Source organism: Lissotriton vulgaris, chromosome 1_1 (genome assembly GCF_964263255.1).
Source record: "Lissotriton vulgaris chromosome 1_1, aLisVul1.2, whole genome shotgun sequence".
Classification (NCBI taxonomy): Eukaryota; Metazoa; Chordata; class Amphibia; order Caudata; family Salamandridae; genus Lissotriton; species Lissotriton vulgaris.
In genome coordinates this window covers 1,097,897,235-1,097,913,476 of record NC_141685.1, presented here as the reverse complement: position 1 = coordinate 1,097,913,476, position 16,242 = coordinate 1,097,897,235, and the positions used below count along the sequence as shown (strand labels likewise).

At 44.0% G+C, this 16,242-nt stretch overlaps 1 protein-coding gene across 1 annotated transcript in view; it reads right to left on the bottom strand.

The window, feature by feature from the left end:
* The window catches only part of RANGAP1 (Ran GTPase activating protein 1), a 537,507-nt gene extending 524,065 nt beyond the window's left edge, over nucleotides 1-13,442 (bottom strand). Inside the window, exon 1 of the mRNA XM_086963527.1 lies at nucleotides 13,314-13,442. The gene's annotated coding sequence lies outside the window, so the exon portion shown is untranslated. The remainder of the gene's footprint in view (nucleotides 1-13,313) is intronic.
* Between the last annotated feature and the right edge of the window lie 2,800 nt (nucleotides 13,443-16,242).

Here is a 16,242-nt window from a genome sequence, read left to right as displayed (position 1 = left end):
CGGACGGCTTCGTCGATCCGACTGTAGACTTCGATCCACCCCCTGGGGAAGACTGGAGCGTGGATGACACCTTTATTGGCTTTGGAGCTGCCGATGCGCCGACGGCCGAGCTCTCGCCACCGTCTACGGCGCCATGTGTCGCTGTCGATGATTTTGGATCGACCGACTTTTCCCTTGGTGCCGGGACACCTGGCTTTGGCACGGCGCTCCTCTTGGCATCGCCGACCGGTTTGTCTGTCAACGCGGTGGGCTTGACCTTAGGCGGCACCGAGGCCTTCTTTGAGCTTGACTGCTCAACCACTTTTGGTACCTTAGCCGCATCAACAGTCTTTTTTGGCTTGGAGGTATCCGAAGAAGACGGCGTCGATGACGTAGCAGACGCCTTCGAGGATGACGGCGTCGATGACGTAGCAGACGTCTTCGGTGTCGATGGAGTGGCGTCCATCTTGGTTTTGGTCGAACCCGAAGGTTTCACTTTCGGTTTCGTTTTTGGTAATGGCGGCTCCGCAGAGGTGTCCATAGCCGGGCCGATAGGCGGGGCGGAGGATCGAGGCGTATGGTCGTGGGTAAGGCTTCATGGCGATCCCGTGACCTGAGCCGTTGTAAAAGTTGGGACGGGGCATAGCTCATCCTCCGAGCTATTTTCCATGGCCCCAAAAGGTTCTCCGTCGTCCCCTACCTCCTCGATGTCTTCCTCGAGGTCGTGGTCCTCGACCGCTTCTCCGTAGTCGGTCTCGACCTCCGCCGATGCCGGCAAAATCTGCAGGTGAAGCTCCTGCTCATCTGCCGCGGGGTCGCCGAAGATGTCCGCTGGCGCCGGAGCCGATCGTTGGGCCTCAAGGCGCGCCACGCGCCGAAGCTTGATGGTCTTCTTTGACCGGAATCTCGAACAGGCCATACAGTTGGCCTCGTCATGGTCCGGCGACAGGCACTTGTTGCACACTGGGTGCACGTCTATGTGTGGGTACTTTGAACCGCACACGGGACAGTACTTGAACGGACTCCGTTCCATCTTATCAACGTCGGGGTCTTGCTGCGTCGACAGGGCCTCGATGATCGAAGAGTCACCGACTCACACGAAATCCCACTCGAAGAGTAGGAATGAACACGAGACCGAACGCGAACAATACCGACGAGTGAGTAAAGCCTTTTGGCCTTAATAAAGTTGTTTTATCGATTCCGAACAGGAGACGTCGAAATCACATCCGAACCCAATGGCGGAAAAAAACAATCTGGGGATGGAGTCGATGCCCATGCGCACTGTAGTCCAGGGGAGGAGCCACCTAACTCGTGATACTTCGAAGACTCTTCCAGGACAACAAGGTGCAATCATCCGGACCCAACACTAGGCGGCGATCTATGCACTAGATGTGAATTTAGCAGCCCACATGCCTCGAACTTACTTGCACCTACTGAGGTGAACCACTTACGAACCTTATGTACCAGAATCCTTAGGGGCTATCCGGGGGAGGGTCTAGCGGTGTGCGGTCCATTGCGGTTGTGGCTACCTTTTGAAGCCAGAATACATCTGAAAATCGCCTGCATGACGCACAAGGCTGTACACATGAACTCACCCGCCTACCTCACTCAAAAGCTGACAATTTCTGGTGGCTCTAGAACTACTAGAAGCACAAACAATCTTCTGCCTCGGAAGATTTCGGAAGGAAAAAACCTATAAATGCTCCTTTTCAGGAATGGCACCCAGGATCTGGAACTCACTCCCCCCTGAAACCAGGCTCATCTCCTCCAACAAACTCTAAGAAAGAAGTAAAAGCGATCATCATGGCTAAATACACATGATCTATTATTCTGTATTTCTCATGAATCCGCTCTGTACTACCTGCCTGACCCCTTGGTCTATTTGTATTACCTGTATTATCGACTTATTTGATTGTATACGTTCCCTCTTTGTATATTTTTATATTGTTGACGCACCTGTCTGACTTTGCACACTCTACCTACACCACCTCAACTATCCCTACTCTTGTACTACTGATGTACCTGTGTGACTTTACACCATGCACACACCTATCTTAACTATGCCTACCTTTATGCTATCTCCAAAAGCATCTTAAGCACGCTTAAACAAGTATATGCTTCTTATTTTTGTACTTTTATACTATTGGCGCAACTGTTTGACTATGCACCTTGTACCTTGTACCGACACCACCTCACCTGTAACCTACCTCTTGTATTGTGACCTACCTATGTAACTATGCACCTTGTACCCAACTACCTCAACTATTACATTCTTTTACTCTATCACCCCCGTGTCCTTGTAAAGCGCTCTGATATCTGCAAAGATCTTGTTCGCGCTATATAAAACTTTCAAAATAAAATAAATAAATAAAATAAGAGGGGAGGCGGTTGTATGTTATGGGGTTATGTCTTTATCTCCCCCACCCTTAAGGATTACGGTGGCCTGTAGTCAGTTTGTTAAATGATTATCGTCGCACTGCACCTTCACTGGGCGGTCTGTCATGGGCACCATATACCTGTTTGCATGACGTTGATCACCCCTGCCTTTTATGGCACAATAATGTGAGCAGTACCGCCTCCACCACACAAGCACTCTGGTCATAGAACTTTAGCTGAAGGTTGCAGAATACGAGCACACTCTGTGGAACACCCCCCCCAACCCAACTCTCATTACACACAAAAGCACAAAAATACTCCATTGGCAACATCTGCTATGCATTTGCAGTGCCAATATACCTAGGAATGGGCAAACACAGTGTTACATGTGTGTGTTTAAGCCCATGGCATTGTTTAAACAAGCATAATAGGTCTCGCCTTTCATTAACTTAAAGCCATTTGCTTTGCTATACAATACCATTAGCAAAGCAAATGGCTTTAACTTAATCAAAGCCGAGACCTATTGCATTTTCAATGATTATTTACTGGTAGGCAGAGCGTTCTTACCCCAAAATATAGCTACTTAAAGTTTTGCTAGCAGCAGTGCCACTTCTAGAAGTTTCTGGTTCACTGGACTTAGGTGTTTGATTAAGCCAAGTAGACGTGTGTGGGCGCAACCCACATGTTCTGAAACTATGGCAGATAGTCCCATTGTTACCCATGGCCAGAACTGCCAAAAAGCAGTGCCTAGCAAGGCAAGATTAACTAAGTCTGCATCAAGTTCTCCACATAGGGTACATTTTGCGTCACTACCTAGCCCATATCTGAACAGTCTGGCTGGGGAGTAGTACATCTGCTGGAGTTTTTTAAAGTGGATTATGCGCAGAATGCAGTTTGGTGTAAGTAGTCCTGACAGTGTTCAGCTGAACCCCCCCGTCCTCTAATGTTAAAAGTATGTCAAGGGCCGCGTTCCATTCTTCCATGGCCGGACTTGAAACTGACCGATTATCTCCTTGGGTTGCATTATATAATCTTATATCTATATAACGCGTGGGGCTTGTGAGCAAAAGTTGGAGCCCATCTAGTGTGGGGGCGCTTCTGTGAACGAAGGCTATAGTTTCCTCATGATTGGTCGGAGACAATAGTATGTGAATGTCAGCTGTGGTGACTGGTGTTGTAGATTTTGGATCTGCTCCGGAGTGACAAATTGAACCTCTGGTTAGACATCCTCGATGGTCTTTAGTCCAGCTTTGTCAAGCATAGTAAGCGCTCCAGTTTAGCGAATAACTGATATATCCAGGTGGATTCTCACTGGGAGTGCGGAAGCACCTTAGCATGGGCCCCCAGTGTCGGCCATGCGTGTGTGTTGCAGTTAATTGTTGAATTTCTCCCCTGGGTGTATCCATTCCCCTATGTGTCAAGATTGCTTTGAGAGGAATGGGGCAGGCTTCATCCGTCTCAACCGCCAAGTGCAGGGTGTATGCATGTGGATTGTACCAATAGTGCCTGAGCGCAAAGGTAGTAAAGGTAATGGTCTGGCGCCCCAGCAGATGGACAAGTTACTTGTCAGTTGTGCTGTAAAAAAATCAACAGGCCTGGAAATATTTAAAATTGGTTTAGTAACGTTGAATTGTAAGTGAATACTTGTATGTCTTTTGATGCCATAGTAGTATACTCACACATTGTGTTAACCATTGTACAAAGATTCAGGTAAATCACACAACTACAAAAGTGTTTGAAATTGGTGTAATATCCTTAGCGATATTCTTACGCAAAAAAATAGAATTGAACTTGGTCCGTAACAAATATAAAATGTTCGAATGTGCAAGGTTCACACATATTTTTATCTGAAACAATTTTCTCATGCTTTACCTAAAAGGTAGGCTTAAGTTTAATTATTTAAAAAGCAATGTAAAAAGGTTCATTCTTTACCTACGAGACAGTTATTTTTATCAGGCAGTCATATTCTGATTTTCATCAAGATTTTTGGATTTACCATTTCTTAAACATTTTTTAAGTATCTGATTCAAAACCATATCCAGTATCACTTCATGTGGATGCCAGTACCTGTACCTGCTTTACAGACATCCTTCTACTTAATGCTAAATCCACACACTATATAATCAGGCAAATCTCTTAGCACATGTCATTATTTTAGCCAAAAACGATTTACAAAAAGGGGGTGGTGATGAACAGAGTGTCTGAGTTAAACAGCACTGGGACAGGAACAGACTAATTTGCATACAGCCGGGTTCTGAAACTGGGATGGTGCAGTGAGCTACGAACGGTGTTGGATCTAGCCCTGATCTCTTGACTGGGTGAGAGTATTCTGTTTAATTCAGAGACTCTGTCCCTCACCACCCCTTGTTGTAAATATTTTTGTCCACCCTAAGCGTGGAAGGGTATACTCAGATGTGAGTCCCTTGCTCATTGCACCATCAGGATTCAAGCAAGCCGGGCCGAAGACGGCTGAAATGCCAGAAACCGGTCCCCGGTAGCTTGTTTCCTTCCCAGTGTAAGAATTGGCTTTTGTAGTTTGGTTTGCCCTGTTCCCATCATGCACTGGGACAGGAACAGACTAATTTGCATACAGCCGGGTTCTGAAACTGGGATGGTGCAGTGAGCTAAAAAACGGTGTTGGATCTAGCCCTGATCTCTTGACTGGGTGAGAGTATTCTGTTTAATTCAGAGACTCTGTCCCTCACCACCCCTTGTTGTAAATATTATTTTAGCCAAAACAAATTTAAACAGCTTTTTGTGGCTCAATTTTCTGTGTGTTTAGTATACTTTCAAATGTTATGGTTTTATATCCACATAGCATGTGATTCTTAACTCCAGTTTAAGTAAAAATTTTAGTTTGAGCTCAAATTTTCATTTAAAAAAATATTAAGAATATTTTAGCCAGGCTTTATAGATTTGATAAATAAGCTGGTAACCATTCTTTTCTTTAAGTTTATTCATCATATCCATGCATAGCCTAATGACTCACCCAATGCTGCACTTTAGTCAGTTCAAGGCTATAAACAATTGTTTCACATTTGATACCATATTTTCTCATATCAAAGAGTCTCCATTTTTAAACTTAAAGCTTTTTAATGTTCAATATTTCCTTTCTTTCATTTTGTCCAATATTTCCTTTCTTTCATTTTGTCCAGTATTATAGCGGAAGGTAATAAATGTACATGCACTTTACGAATAACAAATTCTAGTTGCTAGTTATTTTTTGCTTGCACAAACCCAGATACAGCACATATGCAAGCAGTAAGGGACTGAAGTTACAGAGACCAATTAGGCAAATAATTATTTTTGGAACCAGTACACTAAAACTTTCTATAAAACATTTATCTTTGTTTAGGAGGGGAGGGAGGGAGCGGACAGTGTAATAAAATTAGTAGATCAAAACTGATTCATTTCAATTAAACAGTCCGCAATAGCAACTGCATAGTTATGGTTAAGACCAGCCTCCATTGAAAAGGTTCAATTTGCTAATCTCTAATAGCATTTGATGACTGTATGACTTTTAGTAATTATTGCAAGAGAGTGTGTTTTGACATGTCAAGTTTCACGCTGAGCGAAAAAAGAAACGTTAAAGAAGGTTGAAAAAAAAGTCATGTTTCCCATTCAAGCTCCTAGAAGAATTCCTACTCTCCGATACAGTAAAAACAAAAATAAATTACAACAAACTTGGTGTGAACCAAGAAATAGTCTTTTGTGATTTGAAATGCATGTAGCAGTTAGAGAAGTTTACGCTACAATAGCGAGGTAACTTCGAATAGTTAAATAACTGTATACCTTGACTTAATTTAATATCGCAGGCCACATGCTGATCTAGGGACCAAAATTTAAATAAACAAAAACATCCCATTGGACAAAGGTACATTTTCCCCATCGTCTAATGGGGGCCCTCAGAACCAAACAAGCTTTGCGAAACAGGAAAATTTCTGGTGCACCTGCTATTACACAATACGGTTTTGGCAACGTGGAAGCCTGTTCCTGGACCTAGACACAGACCCCAAGACCAACCCTCACTGCAGAAGACCTTGGAAAGTAAATACACTGAAGAATTTACTTTTCACAAAAAAAATTAAACGTTAATGGTAAACTACTTTTTCTTTTATTTCGAAGACTTTTAACATGTTTTTAAAAATACTGAAAATCCCTGTAACAACTACAGTTAAGGTGGCATTATGGCATTATGGTTAACAATCAAAATTAACTAAACTTGCCAGTAATTGTTTAACCATAACTTACCCCAATTTACTACTCATTGAGATATATATATATGCTACAGAAGACATTTATCAAACCACACATACACAATTCCATATGTTATTGTGTCTCCTTGTGGATTTATTTGCCTTAATCTCAAACGCCATCTTAATCAGGGTATGCCTCCACTTTTCACTAACAATTTACTTTCTATAGACCTTGATAATGATTTCAATAACAGCGTTTCTCTGCAAAACTTAACCCAATTCAGCATTTGCTACACCAGAGTACAGCTGATTTAGAGAAAATCAGAAACAAAATGTAATACTAAATCTTTCATGCGTAACGACAAAAAGAATTGTCTGATGTTTGGTGATAGAAAACCTCTTAAAGCTACCTACCTGAAAATAAATATTGAATATGAAAAATACATAACTGCTCATTAGTAATTTGGACCCAATGTTGATGCTCATTCTACCAGGTGCGCCACATCTTTCAAAGCTTCAACGCATGGAGCTACATTGGAGGCTATTTTGAAAACAGCAGACTGTTCTTCCGATTTCATCTGCCAGAAGTTTTATTCTAAACTAATATCAAAGACGGCTACATTGGTGGTAAGTAAGCTTCGAATACACAGTCTGAGTCTCTGGTCCTGACAGAATACAAAAAAATGCCTAACTATTGTGAAGGAAAGATTACATTTGGTTAAGGACACAAAGTCGAAGATTACCCCAAATGGGCATGTATTTCCCTCACTGAGTACTGACCGGTGCAATTATGGTATTAAGTCTGATCTATTACCGGTATCACTTATGAATGTAAAAAATTCAGTTTCTATTTCCTTATGCTTTTGCTCGTCTTTGACTACCCAAAGTAATTATACTTTTATACTTATTAAATTAAATATACATATATAACGGAATTGCGATTATGGTACTGCAAGCATAAAAAAGGGTGTTTCACGTTGGTCCTCTCATTCATAGTTAGGGGGGACAATGAATTATGGGGGAACAATGATCTATGGTGGAAAAGAAAAAAGAAGAGATACTAAGAGGTGCTTGCATGGGTTTTAGACATTACTACTGGGGTCTTGCATCATGTGGTCCATAGTTTTTTGCACACATTCCCAATGGAAAATGTAGTTTATACTGTTATTGCTGCTGTGAGTTTTAAGTAAAGGTAACTCAGCATACTCTTCGCCTCCATGTCCTTAGCGGACTTGCTTCACGATAGCTAGGAAATGTTTAATTTAGTAGCATGGTAGGCAGTTGTCTGTTACGTTGTATCAGAGCTCTTCAAATTGTGGGGAGGTGATCCTTTGGAGGGCCTTAATTGATCTCAAAGAGGGCACCATGCTCTAGCCAAGAGGAACCTTAATTACATCTCTGAGGAACAGAAACAAACCTATGAATTCAGTGAAAGATAACAGAGTGGCAGTGAGCCATTCCGTAAAAAGCTTTCAATAATATCCTTTGTGTACCGTGTCTTGGCTGGGAGCAGGAGTCGAACGGCCAAAATAACCCTTAACCCCACCTCTCCCAAATTTTGGATAAAATATTGTACTGTGGATCGTTTTAGGGAGCCCTCGCTGCTAATGCTGCTAATGGAATGTTGGTTATCATGTACCTGACAAAAAAAAAAAAAATCACTGAAATGGCTGACTTGTTAAATATATTCAGAAATGTTAGTTTTGAAGAAAAATGTGGAGAAAATATATTTGTCATTCCTTGGTGGAAGATGGTTGAACATACGTATGTTTTTACACGATGGAGGACATCGCATTAAAATGATTAAATCTCATTGCATAATATTTATGCACAAAAAAAAAGCGTAATTGGTTAATTATGGTCAAGGTGCAAAAAAGCATTAAAAGCACTCCAATTAATCAGTAATGGCATGCGGCAACAAGTGCTTACCATTCCTCACAGCCCACCATATTCTGCTCTTTGTAAACTGCTTTCCAATTTTAGGTCTTCCCTAGGCAGCACTTGCGCTGGCTCTTCGAGGCATTCTATATTGAGGATAAGGGCATTCAACATGCCCAGCAGATGGTTGGTTAGTTGGCATGCCTTTCAAAATTACTTTACTATGGTTGGTTAATATGTCCATATGTCCCGCCTTTGTGTGCTTGGTTCTCTCTCAGCGGACATCACAAATTGTTTATTTTGGTGGGGCTCTCTGTGGCCATCTGTTGCTTCTTTGCTCGCACCCCCTCCCTCCCATCATTGCTGTTGTCCTTCCGGCGCAGCTTCTGACTTGCACGACACTGCATTGACTTTTGTAGCTATCGCGGAACGCCCGCTTTAGTTTTAAATACGTAAAGCTAAAGCGTGGCCTGCCGCCATTGCTACAAAAGTGATTAAATAAAAAGGCGGGCGGACTTCACATTTCTTTTCTATGCATTCAATTTTATAGCAATGGCAGCACACTGCGCTTTACTTTTAAACATCTAAAGCGTGGGTGCTGAGAGAGCTACAATAGTAAATTAAAGGGAAAAAAGGCGGGCACACAACTTTTTTTTCCCTAAATATTGACTTTTGTAGCAAAGGCAGGAACGCCGCACTTTAGAAAGTTCTATTTCTCTGCCAGATGTGGTATAAACCCATCCAGAAAATGTTGGCTGTAGGTGAAAGAAAATGTCCTGTGGGAGCTAAACATTTTTTTGACCCCTTTCCAACATTTTGTTTCACTCTGTACAAAATCTGACAAGCCAGACTGTAGCAGACTACACTAGGGGGTGCTATTACAAGTTTGGCTGTCCGGGAACAGCCAGACTCGTGGTGGCGCAGTGGTGGCTGATCGACCGCCAATGCAGCGGTGGCTGGAACAGCCCAATTACGACCTGGACAGTCGACCGCCCTGGGACAGTCAGCTCCGCCAGGAAACGGTTGTTCCCTGGTGTTAGAGCGGCGGTCAGAGGTGCAATATGCTTGGCAGGCTGCCACTGTCCTGTCAAGCATATTATGAGTTTCCTCTCTGCCAGGGTTGTAATAGTTTATTTATAAGGATTGACAACACAGGGTGACACAAGAATATGATCACTAGCTTTGAGAGCAGCTTGACCCCGTCAACGCTTTTTACAAGTTTCGCCTGCTACCAGCATCCATTACTATGCAATTCAACGTTTAACAGTTTTATGGTGCTTTCAAATGGATCAATGTTTAACGCGATGTTAGATTTAATTTATAATTACTAAAAGAGCTTTCCGTTTCCTAACATTGATCTATTACAGTACAGTGCCCCTGAGCGGGCCATAACTCGGAGCTAAATCATTGGGGCATTAAATATCAAAATGGGCTGATGTAATGAAGGAGAGTGGCACTTAGTTAATGATAATTGTTAGACCTGACATAATTGGCTTGAGTCTCTCCTCCATTTTTTCTGTTTGCCTCCACTGTTTACGATGTTTTTGCTGGTATAATGCTTTGGGCACTGTGCCACTGCTGATCAGTGCAAGTGCTCCCTATGTTAAATTACTGTATTGATTGAATTCCATGTTTGGCTTATTTGGTTTACTGTCAGTCCCTAGTCTAGCGCACCAGGAGTGCCGGGGCTTGTAAATACAAATGCTGCTCGTGGGCTTGCAGCACGTGTTGAGCCACCCACAAGAGCGGCCTAGTAAAAGTATGTCTGAGGGTCTGCCATTGCCAGACCCACGTGCAGTCTAGTACTGTCACGCTGACTGCGCAAGTACACCTACTTGCCAGTCCCTAAACCTTCCCTTAACTTCATGTCAGTCACCCCTATGGTAGGCCCACGGGCAGGGTGCGTTGTAAGTATAAGGTAGGACAGGCCTGACCAAGTTGGCATGTCCTAATAGTGAATTACAGCCATACTCGTTTTTCACTATTGCGAGGTAACCAGCTCTCTATTAGTTAGAATGGGCTGCCGGGATTATTAATGCTATAATCCTAGCTGGATCGGGGAGCATGGTGCAATGTCGAGTTTGGTATCCCTGAACTCGGGGTTTAATTACGCATCCGTTGGTGTGGATGGTTTTTGGACTCTGGGTTTGAAAATAGCACTTTTAGAAAGTGTCTATTTTCTTGTTTTACCATTTCTGGTTTCTGCTGGTTTTGTGTGTGTGTGTGTGACAGGAGCTGGGTGGCTCCAGTGGTCTGAATGAGTCAGTGTGGGATGAGTGGGACATTTGCGTTGAGAGTAGGGGGAGAGTAGTTGCTGATCTGCCATGGACGATCCTAGCCCCACCTCCTACCAGGAGGCCTATAGCTCTGCTCCTGCCAGTGACAATGCTGGCTCCACCTGCTGGGCGTCTGAGGAGCCGGCCCTGCTCAGTGAATAGGCCAGGTGCCTCTGCCCGGCTCCACCCACTACAGACCCAGGGTGTTGGGACATCCCCCTGCATGGACAAAGGGATCAAAGCCAAAAAGGGGTATAAGAGAAGGACCCCTGAACCAAGAATTTAGATCACTACTGACAAGGAACCCTGAAACCAAGGACAAGAAGCCTGCTGATCCAAGGACTTGCCTACCCCTTCTGCTAGTGTGCTGTTTGTTGGGGGAATCCTGCAGTTGCTTCTTTATTTTTGCCAAGGAACCAGGAGAGAGGAACTGTGTGTGTACTCTCAAGCTTTGCTAAGAAAATCTCCAAGGGCTGGAAGAGTGCCAGTCTCCTGCTGAAGTCACAGGGCTAAAGGACTTCATCTGCTTAAAGTGCTATTCGCTGGAACCTGTGAATCCAGCACCTCTGAAAGGAACCAGCAATCTCGACACCGACGGACGTCGCCGAATCCAGCTCGACATCGTGAGTAACGGCTCCAGTGTCCCGCTTCCTCGACGCCGGCCGCCGGGCCTGATCGATGTCAGCAGCAACGCCAGTGAGTAGTGAGTTCAGCTCCAGCTCCAAGGGACCTCGTGTCTGCACCGCTGCTGATCGCATCGACTTCGTGCCCTCTCGACGTCGTGAGCGCTGCTCACTCTTGCAACAGCATCATCGACAACTACTGAGGCCTGATCGACACCGACGCAGGATTGCTCGACGCCGCTGATCATCGTGTGCTTCAATTTTCCTAAGGTACTGTGTTGGGGGGGTCCGTGTGACTCCGAGCTCGACGTAGCGCTCCTCGCGGTCGACGCCGAACCTTTGGATTAAATTTACCTCGACGTCGTGTGACTCCCGTGTGGGTTACCTTGTTGCCAAGAACTGTGTTTTCAAGAAAAAGAGTTGCTTTTGATACTAAAGACTTTGTGCTAAAGAAGAAACTACATTTGAACTATTATTTTCCCTTCCAAGAGTATTTATTAAGATTGTGTATATTTTTGTCATTATTTGGTCTTGTGCTAAGCCTTATATAAAAATACTTATTTTTATAATACTACTGTGTCGTGTCCATTTGTAGTGTATTCACTTTATCACTGTATGTGGTCATAAATGCTTAACGCACAGCCTCTGAGATAAGCCTGTCTGCTCTGCCAAGCTACCAAGGGGGTGAGCAGGGGTTATCAAAGGGTGTGATCCCCTTGCCCTGACTAGAAAAGGAGTGTCCCTATTTGTCAGAAGTGTATACCTCTGCCAACTAGAGACAGCCGGTTTCGCCTGCCACCAGCATCCATTACTATGCAATTCAACGTTTAACAGTTTTATGGTGCTTTCAAATGGATCAATTTTTAACGCGATGTTAGATTTAATTTATAATTACTAAAAGAGCTTTCTGTTTCCTAACATTGATCTATTACAGTACAGTGCCCTTGAGCGGGCCATAACTCAGAGCTAAATCATTGGGGCATTAAATATCAAAATGGGCTGATGTAATGAAGGAGAGTGGCACTTAGTTAATGATAATGGTGTTGGGAAATGATGAGAAGAGGATGCACGAGGGCACACAATATGTTTATCTTTGCAGCAAAGGAGGCAGGCATCACGTCCGTGCTTAAGATCTTCTCCCCGTGCTGGCCTTTGTGGTCTGCCAGATCCACCTCTTCTATTGGCTCCTGTTATATCTCAGCTTACGTCTATACACCATCTCGCAATCTCTCTCTATGCCGTATTTCTCTCTCCTCACTCAACCAGACAATTAACACCTACTTCTAAACACGGTCTCTCTACCTTTCTCGAACTCTTTCCCTCTCATTCTCTCTCTTCACTCTACTGCTCACTAACCTACGCAAATCATATATCTACATACCATCTCTCTTGCTTTCTGTCACTTTCGCACTCTCTCACATTATAAAACATTTCCATTACAACGCCATTAACTCTATCTCCCAAAAAAAATGAGACCGATTGCATTTCAAATGCTAGTTCTAAACGTCAGTTAATCTCAGTGTACTTGCTCTACATATTCTCACGTTCAAGAGGTTGCCTTATTTATGATACCTTTCCTAAGTGCCATGTTTCCAGTTGCTATTTTCCCCATGTCGCCCTTTCTTGTTTCTCGTCAAACACCCAGGCTTCCAAATTTCCATATTTTCTAAACATATTTTCTAGCACGTTCCAATTTCCTTCAGCCATTTCCTCCATGTCTCGCATATTTTTTTATTTTTTTTTTGCTACCACGCCTAAATGTTGCTATATGTTACCAATCAACAATATTTTCTCTTCCCTATTCCCTAACTCCTGGCTACGGTTGACTTCTTTTTATAGATCTGTTTGAGTCATAGTCCGCACTGTCAGGCGCGCCACATTTCCGCCCTCCTGGGTTTCTGGTCATGTCTGGCACCCATTTTATTTTCTGACATTGTTGGATCCCATCAAACCAAGATTATCCTCTTCTACCCCAGCCTCCTTACCGTGAGGCGGGCGATGACAGATTGCTCTCTGAAGTTCCCCACGTCCCTGGCTCACACGACACGACTAGCACTTCTGCCGCTCAGAGATGGCGAAGAACAACCGTTTCAAACCCGGCAGTGGTGAAGCGCGGCCCGCCTACTTCTGGACGATGGGGATTGTAGTTTCCTCTGCTGGTACAGATCCTTTCCGTCAGACACCAAGATAGGGCTTTCAGAACTACGACTTCCAAAAGGCCATGCGCAAAAGGTTGATGGCGGCGCAAGGCACCACGGGACGTGTTAAGGCCTGACGGCACACTGAGCTATTAAAAGGATGGGAGCGTTGGCGCGCTCCCGCAAACCCGCTACGTAGTTGTAAATAAACACCGGTCATAGAAAGAGGACGATCAACGACCTGCGCGCTTTAAACCACCCACAAACTTTTAAGCAACAACACAATGGAAGAATTGATTAATAAGAATTCGGAGAGGCTTCTTCTGTTTATCTGCCAGTAGAAAATGAGGAGCAGTGGCAAAGCCAATAGGTTTTACGCTGCCGCTCATATAAACTGCCACTGTTTGGCTCTGTCAATGTTTGTTTTGTTTTATTGTTGGGAAAGTGACTGGACCCTCGTCTTATAATTAGGGCTCCCGGTTTTATGGTATTTATTTTTTGGCCATTTCCGTCTGTATTTCTCCATATTTATTTTTCGGGCATTTTTTCTGTATTTATCCACATTTATTTTTGCCACAAGCAAAAGACTACACTACAGCTAGTATTTTTCCACATTTGTTTAAATTGACAATGCACACATGCTCTCAGTTGTTATTGGTCAACACTATACATTCATCTGAAAACTTTGCCATTTGCAAAATGTCCCAAATATGCTTAAAAAGTGCTATCACAAGACATTTCTCTCAGAGCCTTGCCGTTTCTGTCATCGGCAGAGCACCACATCCTCTCCCCCACTGAACACCATACTGCCCCACTGAGAGAAACTCACACTGCCTACAGCTGCTACCCAATTGTGTCCCACCAGCGCTAAAGCTTTCCCTGGCCATCACTATGAGGATTGATGTTTTGTGTGTGCAGAAGAGAACAATCATTTGATTGATTGATAGCTTTATTTCGATATGCGTATATCATAAAAGCATTACACAAAAATATATAAAAAACGACATATCAGGACTCATAGGCTGTACAAACATCATAGTAAAAACAGAATATATAGATAACTTAGTTAAGAAAAGCATTAAATCGATAAGGACAGTCTTTTGAGACGTATCAACCAAGCCCATTTTAAAAATTTAGACACAGCACAAACAATAGGGGGGGCAGTATTAGTCAATAAAATGCGTAGGGCCTCAAAATGCTTGCGAATGCCCATCTCGTTGCAGAGGGGTTTAAGCCAAACAGATCTCGGGCGCGCATAGTCTGGACAATCAAGAAGAAAGTGCGCCACAGTTTCGCAACAGTCAGAGCAAAGCGCACAAAAGCGTGATACCTGATTTTGCAAGTTCCATCTGGAAAGGAGGTCAGCTAAAGGTAGAATTCCTAGTCTGAACTTGATATACAAAGCCCGATCCATTGGGATGGTAATAATGTCCAAAAAGGGTTCAAAGGCAGTGACATCTTTAATCCTTAAATATGCTGCGGTAGAATTGCAGTGGTGATGGTTGCTCATAAGCTTAGTGGACACCCAACCCCAGTATATTTTCTTCAGGATCTCCTTTGGGGGGGCTGAGTGAGTAAGCCAACAATTGCCCAGACCTAGTTCCCCAAGCAGGTATTTAATGTCCCTGAGCCACTTGATCTTTGACCACCCAACCGAATGCATTATCTCTGCCAGCCCATCTGCATAGGATTTGAGTTCCGGGACTCTCCAAAGTCGCGCCCACAGTAGAAGGGGCCGCAGACGGGCCAGATCTTTCATTGGTTTACAACCCACATCCATAAGCATCGGTACAGTCGGGGTGCTCATCGGGAGTGCCATCAAATCTTTAATAAATTTGTTCTCTGCTTTGGACAAGGACTCCACGCAGCCCAAACCCCATAGCTCTGCTCCATATAGCGATGCAGGTACCGCTCTAGCCTTGTATATATCAATGATTGGTGATACACAATGTTTCGATGATGTGCTATACTCCTTGAGCAGGGCTCCCCCCACCCTTTTGTGGACCAGTGTCATTTTAGTGATATGGGGTACCCAACTCATACGGTCGCTCAGCCGAATTCCCAAATAGTCAAATTCGGCGACTTTTTCCAGCGGGATCGAATTTAAGATAGGGGGACACCCCAATTTCCTGGGAGGGTTCATTACTAAGTATTTAGTTTTTTGTACATTAATAACGAGACCTCTCATTGAACAGAAGTCCTGGAACCGGTTCAGGAGTTTTTGGAGGCCCTGGGGAGTTTTCGATATGAGGAGGGTGTCGTCAGCAAACAACAAAGTTGGAATTTTAACATTACAGAGTGTGGGGGCGTCTGCTGGATCTTCAAGCAAGTAGTCAACCACCCCATTCACATAAAGCGAAAAAAGGGTGGGTGCTAGGACGCAACCCTGCCGTACACCCCTCTCTACCTTGATCTTGTCAGTCTTCTCCCCATTCAAGCCCCATCTGACCTGAGCATAGGTGGCTTTATGCAATTTCATTAGGATGTCCACGATGTATGGGGGCATCCCAAGGCCGTACAGCACCCTCCAGAGTTCCTCCCGGGGGACGAGGTCAAAGGCAGTCTTCAGATCTATAAAGGCCAAATAAAGACTGCCCTTGCCCAGTACCACCACCTTCCAGTACAGTAACAGGAGTCTGAAAACTTGTTCAATGGTTCCTGTGCCAGTACGGAACCCAGCCTGCATCTCGGATAGTATATGGTTTTCGTCTACCCATGAGAGTATCCTACCCAAAATTGCTTTTCCCGCCACCTTCTGGGTTGAGTCAATCAGGCT